This window comes from Cornus florida, unplaced genomic scaffold (genome assembly GCF_030987335.1).
Source record: "Cornus florida cultivar Cherokee Brave unplaced genomic scaffold, ASM3098733v1 CherokeeBrave_3.0.0_Hap2_Chr04, whole genome shotgun sequence".
Taxonomy (NCBI): Eukaryota; Viridiplantae; Streptophyta; class Magnoliopsida; order Cornales; family Cornaceae; genus Cornus; species Cornus florida.
This window is the reverse complement of record NW_026775574.1, coordinates 31,492,199-31,506,317: the sequence shown is the minus strand read 5'-3', so window position 1 is coordinate 31,506,317 and position 14,119 is coordinate 31,492,199. Positions and strand designations below refer to the sequence as shown.

General features: G+C 33.6%; 1 pseudogene; it reads right to left on the bottom strand.

Moving 5' to 3' along the window:
- Positions 1 to 13,173: 13,173 nt before the first annotated feature.
- LOC132305784 (small nucleolar RNA R71) lies at positions 13,174 to 13,272 on the bottom strand (annotated as a pseudogene).
- Positions 13,273 to 14,119: the final 847 nt, after the last annotated feature.

Here is a 14,119-nt window from a genome sequence, read left to right as displayed (position 1 = left end):
TTTGAGAGGAGGTTGGTTCGGTAGACTGAAATGAACCATCGGTCGACCGAAATAGGCCATCAGTCGACCGAAATGATCCTAAACAATGGAAAAGGCTACTGGAATGGATGATTTATTGTGCATTAATGCTTCCAAAAGCCATTGGTCAACTGAAATGGAGTTTCGGTTGAGCAAAACACCTCGAAAAGCTACTATAAGGCCTACTATATGCCCAAGGTGTTAAAGTTCAACCCATGCTTTGAATCCTACGATAATTTGGTTTGAAAATGAAAGTTTAAAACTGATTTTCAAGGAGATTTGAGTGTGTGAACATGTCAACAACCTTCATATGCATAATTGAATGTAAAACAATGGCTTATAGCCTCATACATGTTAATTACTAGAATTTCATAGGCTAAACCTCCAAGGTTGGTTAAAGTGCATTTTTTAAGGGAAATTTGATGCAAAATGAATACAAGTGCTTAGTTAAACATACTTGGCCCTTGGTCTCATTACACACACATCCAAAGAGTATCAAAATGTGCACTTAAGTGCACATTACATGGTTTGAACAATAAATACATACTTTGTCGTAATAAGCAAAATGAAGCGAGATATGCTAACAAGTGCATATTCTAGCATAGCAAAAATACTCCAAGTAGTCTAGCAAGTCTAAGATTGTTGTGCATCCCATAATATTGTTTCTTTACCTGAAAAACACCCGGTAACTTCGGGGTGAGTAAACAAGTTTACTCGTATGGAATGAGCATGCATAAGCTTAACTTATTACAAGGTTTGCAATTATATATAATTCAATCCATGCTATTAAAGTGACATTGAAACTTTCAACATAGCACAATGAGATGTAAATTCACAAAGTTAATAACTTGGAATTTAAATGCGAAATCAAATCAAAGTCGATACTTGGATATTGCACGGATTAAAACCGTACTATTGGGATCACTTTAGGGCTATTAACCCATGGATACCTTCCCCTAGTGCACACTATAGTGTAGGGAGCTCTCTATCTCCCGTACTAGAACCAAGTCCTAGTCATGTCAAGTTCTTGATGACATCCCAAGTTTCCAAAATCAACAAGTAGAGCAACAAGTCATATTATATCATAAGACACAATAAGTTCCATGAATTGAATGATTAAATCATTAGAACAATAAAATAGAAATTAATTAAACTAATTAAGTAATTTCTCTAAATTTCAAGAGTTGTCCAAATGATTCCAATTAAATATATAACAAGGAGTAATTCATGGCCATGCCATATATCAAGTCAAAAAAATGAAATACAAACATGGTACAATAATTAGAATTTAAATCTACTTAAATCAATTAATCATTTATTTCTCATTTCAATACAAGACATGCATACAACTTGGATATCACTACAAAAACAATTAAATCACTTGGAAAATAAATTATAACACCCCCTACCTCAATAGAGAATTGAATCTCTAAAATCCAAGGCAACCAAGCTTAAAAATGAAAAATTAAACAAGGGTTTTATAGAGGAGAGTGAGAGGAAGTTAAAGTATTCCAAGCTTAATAGTTTTTAGTGAGTTGAAGGAGGCCAAAAATGAAGTTAAAGCTCTAAGTCAAGCTTTGCTCCAATGGTGGCTAAGTTAAGGTTCTTGAGAGGAAAGAGATGAATGAATAAAAATGCAAACCCTAAGCTAAATGTGGTGGGATTTACACTCACTAGGTGCTCTTACACTACCTCTCACACACATACTAATGCAAGACTAATTATGAAGCCTACACTTGTCATGAATCTAAGTAAACTTCCTAGATTTAATATCAAGCCTACACTTGTCAACCATCCTTGCCAACAAGTGCTCCTATCCTAGGCCAACAAATGGGTGAATCTCCACCCTCCATGTGTCAAGAGATTAAGCTTACAAGTTACTCCACCCTAATGCCAACAAGTGGCACCATGAGAATGTGACACTTGTCACATTTTTTGAAAATTGCAAAAAGGTCCTTTTTGAAAATATCTTCTAAATTAAATTACAAAATGGTCCCAAAGACAAAAAATAATTACTTTGTTTAATTACACCAAAACCCCTCAAGTTTAGAGTAATTACCAAAAGTTATGCATTCATGCCCTTTACAAGAAAAGTAAACATTTAACATGCTTTTCCACGAAAGTAAAAATGTAGCTATCATGGAAATTAAATATCATGGATGTATGCAAAGCTGGACTCAAATCTGAGTGCAAAAAGTGAGGTTATGCAAGGAAAAATGAAAAACGACTAAAGGACGAAATAGGGAAAAAGACGAAAAATGAAATTTCTGAAAAATGAAAAAAAGGAAAATGACCGGGTCATTACATAACTTATATAGTTGCAAATTTCCTCCAATCAGAGGCTGTAATTCTGACTTGGTCCTTACTCAAAAGAGTATGTAATTGATTTATTGAACAATTATTATATCATAGAAGATAGATAGAGATATTACCAATTTTAGAAATTTTCCTCTCTCTAGAACTAGGGTTTAGAGAAGAAAGTAAGGATGAAGATAATGATGCCAACCTCCAAGCTAGCCCTTGAGGGTTCCATGTCCACTACAATGAGTGGCTAAATCCTTCTCTTGGGGCTAGAGATAGCCCTTAGGCTTGCTTTTGAAATCTAGCTTTTGTGTATTTTTGGGGATTTTAGTTGTAATAGATGTTTTGACCATGAATAAATATGGATCTTGTGATTTCTACTTGATTTGTATGGATTAATGCTTTCAATTGATCATTTGGCTCTACTCATATGTCTGTGTATGCTAGAATTGATGTTCATGTTTTTATCTCTAGATTTAATGAAATTGATGCATGTCTATGTGTGTTGATGATGATGATTTAGTAATGATTTAGTGATTTATTTGATGGTTCACACTTATTTCTTGATGGATTATATCGCATCTCTAGTTTAATTAGTTTAATTTCATGTCTCTAGCCTAGTTGTAGTGTAATTGCTTTAATATCTTAGGTAGGTAAACAATTCATTCTTGTTTCTTGATGTTCCATACTTGTGAATGCAAAGAGTGCATGTCTCTAGATATTTGTGTATACATTAATTATGGTTTAATTGAATGGATATTGGTCTCATTTGATAGGTTGTGCTATTAATTAAAATTAGCTAGACAATCTATACTTATTTGCCATCCATGCTTAGTCTCAATTGATGTCACACACACACAAGTTACAATTTAAATTTCCCTATTAATGTACAATTACTAGTGTTTGATGAAGTGAAGCTTAGTTGTGACTCTAAGCCCTAAGACCTCTCTCCTAATCTTTTCCCTACTTTCTAGATTGCTCTTTTTACTTGCATTAGTTTTTAATTGTATTATAGTTTAATTAAACAATCACCAATCAATCTTTGATCACTCGACCTACTAATCCAACATTAGTTTCCATCAGAAATACACCTCATTTCCCTTGGGACGATCCCTACTCACTCTAGCTATATTTTTAGTTGGAAGTGGTAGTGGCATTTTCTAAATTTAAACTTGGCCACACTACACACTTTTGTATGCAATTTGGTGCATCGGACGACACACACCAAGTTTTGGCGCCGTTGCCGGGGATTGGCACTGTCATATTTGGAAATTAATTAGGAATTAGTACTCTTTTGATCTTATTTTTATTTATATTTTATTTTGGTTACTTATTGTGTCTGTTCTTCATTGGCTAGGTGAGTTGAGTGAAAAAGGGTGAAGGAAAAGGATTCTAGAGCAAAGATGCAAAAGAAGCCAAGCAAAGCTAAGCAAGAGCATAAAAAGCTCAGAAATAAAATAAAATTGGCAAAGCAAAGCAAGGCAAAGAAAAAAAAAATTTTGAAAAATCATTTAAAGTTGCTTAAGGACCTTTTGTGAGCTTCTCTAAACTCTGTCACTAGTTAAATCGTAAGGCCGCGTGGAGGCAAGTCTTTACTTTCATAGATAAATCGTGAGCCCGCATGAAGGCAATTTAATTTTTCTTGCATATTGTTCAAAGCATGGGAGCATGGGATCATTGTATGTGAAGGATTGTTGATTATTGATTTGTTGCAGAGGAGAAGTGATTGCTACTTGCTTGTTGCTTGTTTGTGCATGCATGGTCGTAGGTCGTTAAATCCAACTCTTGTCCCACTTAATTTGAATCTTGAATCCATTATTCATAATTCTAAGGGAATGGGATAATTCTAGTCATTCCATTTCATCAATGTAAGACATCAATGAGGACCGTGTGGAGGACCTTGGTCACATAAACCAACAAGGCATCCTTCACCCTAATGTGCATCATGACAACATCCAAGTACCATTAGGCATACCAAGAACTTTCATTCCACCACAATAACAAGGTCAACTTCCATTGGGAATGCCTCGGCCAATTTTTTCTCCACAACCTCCCATTATTCAAGGCAATCAAGGTATTTATGTAGCACCTACAATTGTGAATCCTCCTCTTACTATACGTGATCATTATGTGCCAAACGCATATAATGCACCTACATACATTCAATTGCCCCCATTTAGAGCATATCACTATAAAATTAAACCGCAAACTATTCAAATGCTTCTTAACTATCATGGACTTCCAAGTGAAGAACCTTACAAGTATTTGGATGAGTTTCTTAAAGTATGCCCCACCATGAAATACAAAAACATGCCAGAAGATGTTTTAAGATTAAAATTGACGATGGAAGCCGCTTGATATACGCTAAAATGATGCAGTGAATATGCGGTTCAAGAAAAGCCTTTTAGGTCAAATTTAAATTTATAAACACCACTACCAACACTACTACTAACGTAGCAAGAGTGAGTAGGGATCGTCTCAAGGGATTATACATGTTGGAATTTTGTTTCGACTCTAGTAGATCACAAGATTGCAAAGAGAGGGTTTGGATTGATTAAACTAAGGTGCAATGAAATTAAAATGCAAGTAAAATAAACTAGTGAGAGATAGGGATTTAAGACATATGAAGAGAGGTCTTAGGGTGTTGGAATCACAACTAAGCTCATGTAACTAACCATTTACTTTCCATTAATGGGGAATACGTTGTTGTGAATAAAATGCGACTACCAATTGCAATATTAAGCATAGACCATCAAATTAAAGAATGAATTGTCTACTTAAACTAAGTGTAGCATAACCCATCAATTCTAAGCATGACCCATCAAACTAGTCACAATTGTAACACCGACCAATCTAGAGAATCATGGAATTTGCAATAATAAGCCATGGAATATCAAACCAAGTATAGATTGTCTACCTACCTACAAGCATGAATTAAATTATAGAACAACCCATCAAGTATAAGAATAATCCATCAAATTAATTAAAAAACCCATTTAATGAAAACCCATGCTTAGCCATCACTAAATCCTTAATTAATCACACATAGACATGCAACCAACATAGAGAATCTAGTGTAGAGATTAATTCCCAAATAATCACACATAAGACAACATGTAATCAAATAGACAATAAATAGAAAGAATTAATCCATATGAATCATGTAAGAAATAATTCATAATTTAATCACACATAGACATGTAAATAAACTAGAGAATTAATAGGAAGAATTAAACCATATAAATCATAGAAATATATCAAGATTCATTAAATTCACAAGGCTAGAATACTAATCACAACAATATATACAAATCCCCAAAAATAGAAATACAAGGGTTTAGATTACACAAGACTTAGGGCTCATGCAAACCCTAAGTGTAGATCAAGTCAATCATGGAGGAGGTAGATGTGGTCATGGAACCCTCAAGGGCAAGCTCCAAACATGGCTCCATCTTCTTCTTCTTCTTCTTTGAAGCTCTAGAGAGGGAGAAAGAGTGGATTTAGAGATGGGTCTTGAGATGTGCCTCCACTTCCCTCTTTTCTTCTAACCCTAATCTCTAACTTTACTAGAGAGACAAATATATATTACAATGTAAAAAATAAAATGATTAAAGCTTCTTTACAAAATGGGTCACTTCTCTTTATATAGAAGGTCCTTTTCTTAGTCACAAAGTCAGGAATATAGCTCCAAAAATATCTAATCCCGTACTATGTGGTAAGTGGGAGTTTTGGGTGCACGCAGGAATAAGACAGCTCACTGCCAGCAAAAGTTCGATCGATCAGACTTTTTCTTCGATTGATCAGAGAAAAGTTCGATCGATCCAACTTTTATTTTCGATCGATCCAACTTCGATCGATCTCAGAAAAAGCGATCAAAGTTGGATCGATTCAACTTGGCAGTTTTTCAACATTAGCCTCCTTTTGCTCCAAATCAGCTTCCATTTGCTCCGGATCCTCACTAAGACTTAGTTTGACTCCAAAAAGCCTTAAGAAACCATTTTTAGCCCATTTTAACATTATTGACCTGAAATAGACAAAAACACAAATAAGTACTGAAACGGGAAAATAAGATAGATAAAGGTCCTAGAACACTCAAGCTTAAGGGGTTTAAAAGCGCACTTTTCAGCGCTCATCACACCCCCAAACTTAAATATTGCTAGTCCCTAACAATAAACTACAAAGTAAAGAAATGAAATGACCAACTAAACAACTACAAACTAGAAAGCAATAAAAGGATAACGCCACTTTCGTAGGGAACACGATTGCACTTAGCACATGCAACAAGCCTTTTAAACCCCTAGGTTATCCCTAGTGGACGAGTAAAGTCTCGTGAGGGTTTCCAGAAATGATACCCATAAACATTAAGCTCATTCTCACAAAAGAGGCACCAATATTGCAAACAAGCATTGGGAGAAAACTACCTCAAGTATGTAATTTTTCAACCGTTTCCAAGCAATCTCCCAAAATCTCAACATCAAGCAAGTAAATATGGTCCTCCACATATCAAGAAAATGATCATGCAAATTAAAACAACTCTAGAATCCTTTTTTAGTGGACCGATATCAAATATATTGCTATCTTAGCCAACTATAGAATTAATCACATCCTTACCCTCAAACTAACACACAAATCTAGTACCGATCATCAAAACAAAAAGTGAACCTTTTATTAAAGCTTTATTTTTCTAGGTGCGCTTATTCTTTCCGCTCGATTTTTTTTTTTTTAAGGATCAAAGATGGAAGCATGGTGCAATATGTTGATCCATTAAACTTTCTAGTGATTCATGAGATCGAGTGTTAGGTCAATGACCCCCAAACCAGACGGCTTTAGGGCATTAGGCATTCAAACACCCTTACTGACTTATATGCTCAAATCAACTAGGCTACAAATCAAGACAACCTCCATCTAATCATTTCCCACTTCTCACCATTTGGGAGAAGTCATCACTTTTTATTATTCTTTTTTCTATTTTTTTCTTTTTTTTTTTTTTTTTTTTTTTTTTTTTGTAAGCAAGTTCAATTATTAACCAAGAGTTTGGACCCTCCACCTTTCGGCGCGAGAAGTTCAGTGCTTGATGAGGCTAGAATCCCGGCTACTTAGTGAAAAGGGTTGTTATCCACCTTTATCAAGAATGAAAGCTTTCAATGCACTACTAGCTCAATTGGGATATAACCAATTCAATAATCAACAAAGCATGTACCCCACAAATGAATGCTAGTGTGCGCCTATGCTAGTGTAAAATCCCAAAGTGAATCTCAAAACAATCACAAAATCAAGATGATGTGGACCATAAGTGCAAGCAAGATATCAATCTTTCGAAAAATTTCTCCTAAATTTGCACAAGGCATATAAGGAGCATTTGACTCTCAAGTCAAACAATTTTTAAATTCTAAGCAATATAATCCTCAAAAGATCAAAATCATAGCTAACATGGGTCTCAAATCTCAATCATGCATTTAAAGTTCAACTTTAAGTAGAATGCAACAAGACACTTTACCCCTAAACTTAAACCGCACGTTATCCTCAATGTGCAATGAGAACAATGGAAAAGATGGAAAGAATATATCGTGGTGGTGTAGACATGAAACCCGGTAGCGATCCAATTCGAAAGACGTCTCCCCCAAACTTGGAATCAACAACCTACTTGAATAACCACACTAGCAAACTCACATCAAATATCAAATGGGATAAAAATAATCAAATCATGCAATCTAAGGGAATATAGCACAAGATGAAAGAGAGATATGAGATCAAGCCCTAATTAAAGCATGAAAGCATGAATACACACAAGGGCATAATGGTAAAACTTTTTTTTTAATATTTTCATTTAATGAAAATAAGTATATACAAAATGCAAGAAAAATAAAGAATAAAATGCATGAACAAAATATAAAAAAAAATAATAAAGAAGGTAAAATGTAATAAAAGAATATATACAATGCAATAAATGAAAAAGAATATGTACAATGCAAGTATATACAAAATTTTCTTACTTTTTATTTTTCATTTTCATATATATATATATATATATATATATATATATATATATATATATATATTTAATGACATAACAAGTATGTATACACACACAAAAATAAAACAAATAAACATGCAAGGAATGAAAATGCAAGGAAATAAGGGATGCAAAATTTAATTTAATTTAATTTTTATTTTTATTTTTAAAGAAAGTATGTACAATAAAACAAAATGCAAGAGAAATAAAAAAATAAAAATGCAAACGAACATGAATTATACAAGAGATAAAAGATACAATGTGTCATGTGGGTGCTAAGTTTAACGTCTCTAGCAAGATGGAATGGTACTTTGAAAAACCGTCTTTCTTTTTTTATTTTTTTATTTTATATTTTATTTTATATTTTTTTTTTATTTTTTTTTTAAAAACTAAAAATTAAAAATTAAGAAAAATTAAAAATTAAAGTTAAACAAAATATTTTTGGGTTTTTTTTTTTTAAAATAAGATAAAAGGAAATAAAATAAAATAAATGAAAAGAAAAATATTTTTGGGATTTTTTATTTTTTATTTTTTTAAAAAAAGATTGAAATAAAAATAAATCTTGAAAGTAAAAATGAAAATAAAATAAAATAAAAATATTTTTGGAGCTTTTTTTTTTTGTTTGTTTTATATACATATATAAAAATTTATTATTATTATTAATTTTTAATTTTTTTTAATTAAATTTTTTTTTTTGAAAAATAAAATAACTAAAATAAACTAAATAAAATAAAAGAAATATTTTTTGGATTTTTGAAATATAAACAAAAATAAAATAAAAGTAAAAGTAAAAATAAATTTTCAAAACCTGCAGACATGTTCGATCGATCTGACAAAATGCTCAATCGATCTGACAAAGAGGTGAAATATGCAGGTTTTCTGGATTCAAATTTTTTTTAAGTGTTGGAACACTACAGATCGATCCAATGATGAAGTTAGATCGATCGAAGAACTTCAGATCGATCTATGAATGTTTTCGATCGATCTGACAGAGAGCTGAAATATGCAGGTTGATGCAGGCTCAAAATTTTTTTAAGTGTGGGAACTAAAGATCTATCGAACTTGGAGTTTGGATCGATCGAAGGTCTTCTGATCGATCTAATAGAGAACAAAAATATGCAGATTTTCTTAGATCGATGGGACAGAGAGTGATTAGGATGCAGGTTTGCTGCAAGGATGAAGTTCGATCGATCGAACCTCATTTTGAGATCGATTGAACTTATGCAAAATGCTCAATTATGACATGAAAATGCATGCAATCCTTATTACAGTTCCTAACAATGTACATGAACCCAAAACAAATATCTAGGCTTCGCAAGAAATGAAAAACAAAAAGAAATGAGGGAGGAATAGAGTTGTGAAACTCTACGAATACTAGTGTTTAACGTCTCTAGCAAGACGTTGGGCCAACTCACTAATCAAAAGAATTAAAAATCGGATATGAAACATCCTTATTGATCCTCTTTTCACTTTTCTTATTTAATGTCCCACTTATGTCAATGAAATCATCCTCCAAAAGAATGACTTGAAAAGAAATAAAAGAGATGATATTGTTCCTTTCATCCACGGTCTTGAAAATAAAATCAATCATGGTTAGGCTTGCATTTTTGTTGTGTTCTTAAAACACATTCAAATGATCATTCACTTTGATAATTGGAGAGGCATTGTCTTTCAAAGACTCATTTGGAATATCAAAAAACACCGTCTCTTCATCTTTTTTCTCTCCTTAAAAAATTACCATCTCCTTACCTTCCAAGTTAGCTAAGGAGTCCATTAGAGAGTTTATTTCATTTTTGGAGCTTTCAAGGTCAACACCACAATTTTTATACATTTCAAAAAGGCATGTCTCAAGAGGGTCATTGGAGATAATAGAAGGAAGGCCCTCTTCAACAAGTTCCTCCTCCTTCTTTCCTACCTCAAGTGTGGTCAACATCTCCTCACTTTCTAGAGTAGCAATGTCCGAGATAAAATCATAATTAAAACAAGGAAAGTCCTCATTAATCATGTTATGCTCTATTGGATTAGCCACTAACTCACTTGCCACTTCCTCCTCTATACAAGATAGAGTGCTAGGCATTAGCTTACTTGTTTCATCCTCTTCACTCTCATCATCCTCATCTATATACATTGAAGTTCTTGCCATTTTTTCATTTGCCTCTTCCTCCTCCTCTTGACGAGAAAGAGTACTTGTAATTTGCTCAACTTGAGCTTTAAGCTTGGCTAACATTTGAGAATGAGAAGTAATAAGTGAAGTGTGTGAAATATGCACATCAAGTAAAGCTAACACTTTTTCTTTAAATCCGGGTGAGTACCTAGAAGGTGGTGGACTTGGTTCTTCATAAAATTGTGGGGGAGGGTAATAGTCATAAGAAGGATTAAATGGGTGATCAAGTCCATAATGAGATGATACATTAAATGAATTGGACTCAATCTCATAAGGATTAAAATATGATGGAAGAGCATAAGGTGAAGGGATATAATTTCTCCCCAAACTTGGATCAAACAATTCCTCCTTTCATAATTAAAACCCAAATGCAACAACAAATAATGGCCTCAACAAGGGCCTATGCTTAGACAAAGATAAAGCAATATAATGAGCCTCAACAAGGGCTATCGCAAGCATTCAAAGAAGTAAAACAATTAAAATACAAGAGTTCCAAGAATTACTCACAACGGTCCTTAAGCAACTTCAAATTTTAATATTAGCTTTAAGCTCCAATTATTGCTTCAAGTTCCAAAGTTTGCCTTCTTTGTAGTCAAGTACCTAATTAAACAAATAATAATGAGCACAAGAGAAAAGAATATACAATGGAAAATAAAATAAAAATAGAAGAAATCAAATGAACACTATTGTCTAGTCTAATTCCAACAAAACCGTTAATCCCCGGCAACGGCGCCAAAATTTGACGATGGAAGCCGCTTGATATACGCCAAAATGATGTAGTGAATATGCGGTTCAAGAAAAGCCTTTTAGGTCAAATTTAAATTTATAAAAACCACTACCAACACTACTACTAACGTAGCAAGAGTGAGTAGGGATCGTCCTAAGGGATTATACGTGTTGGAATTTAATTTCGACTCTAATGGATTACAAGATTGCAAAGAGAGGGTTTGGATTGATTAAACTAAGGTGCAATGAAATTAAAATGCAAGTAAAATAAACTAGTGAGAGATAGGGATTTCAGAGATATGAAGAGAGGTCTTAGGGTGTTGGAATCACCACTAAGCTCATGTAATTAACCACTTGCTTTCCATGAATGGGGAATACATTGTTGTGAACAAAATGGGACTACCAATTGCAATATTAAGCATGGACCATTAAATTAAAGAATGAATTGTCTACTTAAACTAAATGTAGCATAACCCATCAATTTTAAGAATGACCCATCAAACTAGTCACAATTGTAGTACACACCAATCTAGAGAATCATGGAATTTGCAATAATAAGCCATGGAATATCAAACCAAGTATAGATTATCCACCTACCTACAAGCATGAATTAAATTGTAGAACAACCCATCAAGCATAAGAATAATCCATCAAATTAATTAACAAACCCATTTAATGAAAACCCATGTTTAGCCATCACTAAATCCTTAATTAATCACACATAGACAGGCAACCAACATAGAGAATCTAGTGTAGAGTTTAATTCCCAAATAATTACACATAAGACAACATGTAATTAAATAGAGAATCAATAGAAAGAATTAATCCATATGAATCATGTAAGAAATAATTCATAATTTAATCACACATAGACATGTAAATGAACTAGAGAATTAATAGGAAGAATTAAACCATAGAAATCATAGAAATATACTAAGATTCATTAAATTCACAAGGCTAGAACACTAATCACGACAATATATATAAATCCCCAAAAATAGAAATACAAGGATTTAGATTGCACAAGACTTAGGGCTCATCCAAGCCCTAAGTGTAGATCTAGCCAATCATGGAGGAGGTAGATGTGGTCATGGAACCCTCAAGGGCAAGCTCCAAACATGGCTCCATCTTCTTCTTCTTCTTTTTTAAAGCTCTAGAGAGAGAGAGAGTGGATCTAGAGATGGGTCTTGAGATGTGCCTCCACTTCCCTCTTTTCTTCTAACCCTAATCTCTAACTTTACTAGAGAGAGAAATATATATTACAATGTAAAAAATAAAATGATAAAAGCTTCTTTACAAAATGGGTCACTTCTTTTTATATAGAATGTCCTTTTTTTAGTCACTAAGTCAGGAATATAGCTCCAAAAATATCTAATCCCGTACTATGTGGTAGGTGGGAGTTTTGGGCGTGCGCGGGAATAAGACAGCTCGTTGCCAGCAAAAGTTCGATCGATCAGACTTTTTCTTCGATTGATCAGAGAAAAGTTCGATCAATCCAACTTTTATTTTCGATCGATCTAACTTCGATTAATCTCAGGAAAAACGATCGATCTCAAAAAAAGTTGGATCGATCCAACTTGGCAGTTTTTCAGCATTAGCCTCCTTTTGCTCCAAATTAGCTTCCTTTTGCTCCGGATCCTCACTAAGACTTAGTTTGACTCCAAAATGGCCTTAAGAAACCATTTTTAGCCCATTTTAACATTATTGACCTGAAATAGACAAAAACACAAATAAGTACTGAAATGGGAAAATAAGATCCTAGAACACTCAAGCTTAAGGGGTTTAAAAGCGCACTTTTCAGCGCTCATCAAAAACTTTTTCCTTTCACCGTTAAATAGAAGGCAAAATATTAGTTCAACAATTTTAGGCTTTTTTCGATAACTTCTTGGGTGGAAATGCAATAAGAGTTCTTGAAAAAGTACTATCCGGTTTCAAAGGGAAATGCAATGAAAACTTCAATTAGAGAATTTTCTCAAGGGGATGGGGAATTGTTTTATAAGGCATGGGAAAGATTTAATGATTTTCTTAGGAAGTGTCCACATCATGACATGTCTAAGTGGCAATTAGTTCAATACTTCTTTGAAAGTTTGCCGAATAATCACAAGGGTATGGTTGTTGCATCTATGGGTGGTTTTTTATCTTGATAAGCATGAAAATGATGTTTGGCGTCTTTATGAAAGCATGAGTAAAAATTCAATGCATCGATCTTTGTCATCTAAAAATGGTAGAAATTTAGGTGGAAGGAAGAATGTCAGCTTGTATCAAGTTGACAATTCCAATGACATAGCCGCCGAAGTTAAGTCTTTATCTCAAAGGTTTGATCAATTTTTTATCAACTAAAATTCGGCAAATCAAGTGTCTTCCTCCCCTAATCATTTTCATCATCTATCTAATGAATCATGCAGGACTTGTTCTAGTGTCTTACATTCTACTTCCAATTATCTCCATGAACATGTGCAAAGTAAGCATCATGAACAAGTAAATGCCACATTTGTTAACGAAGGGAATAATCCCTATGGCACATAATACAATCCCGGGTGAAGGAACCATCCAGACTTCTCTTGGAAAAGCCAAGGGGAAGGCTCAAACCCCCCCAAGGTGGTTTTCAAGGCAAGTATGTTCTGCCCCCAATGCAAAGCCAAGGTTATAGATCATCTTTTCAGTCATCACATGGAAATCAATTTTCTAACTCTTATTTTCCTAATCAATCATCTTATTCTCAAGGAAATTCTAGGAATCCCGCTTTTGAGGAAAAAGTGTTGATCGTTTTGGGTACTTTGGAGGCAAATACCCAATTGCTTCATTCTCATTCCCAATCCATTACAAAGCTAGAAACTCGAGTTAGGCAAATAGCAAACACATTGAATGCTAGGGAAAAAGGGAAAATGCCTTTGAAT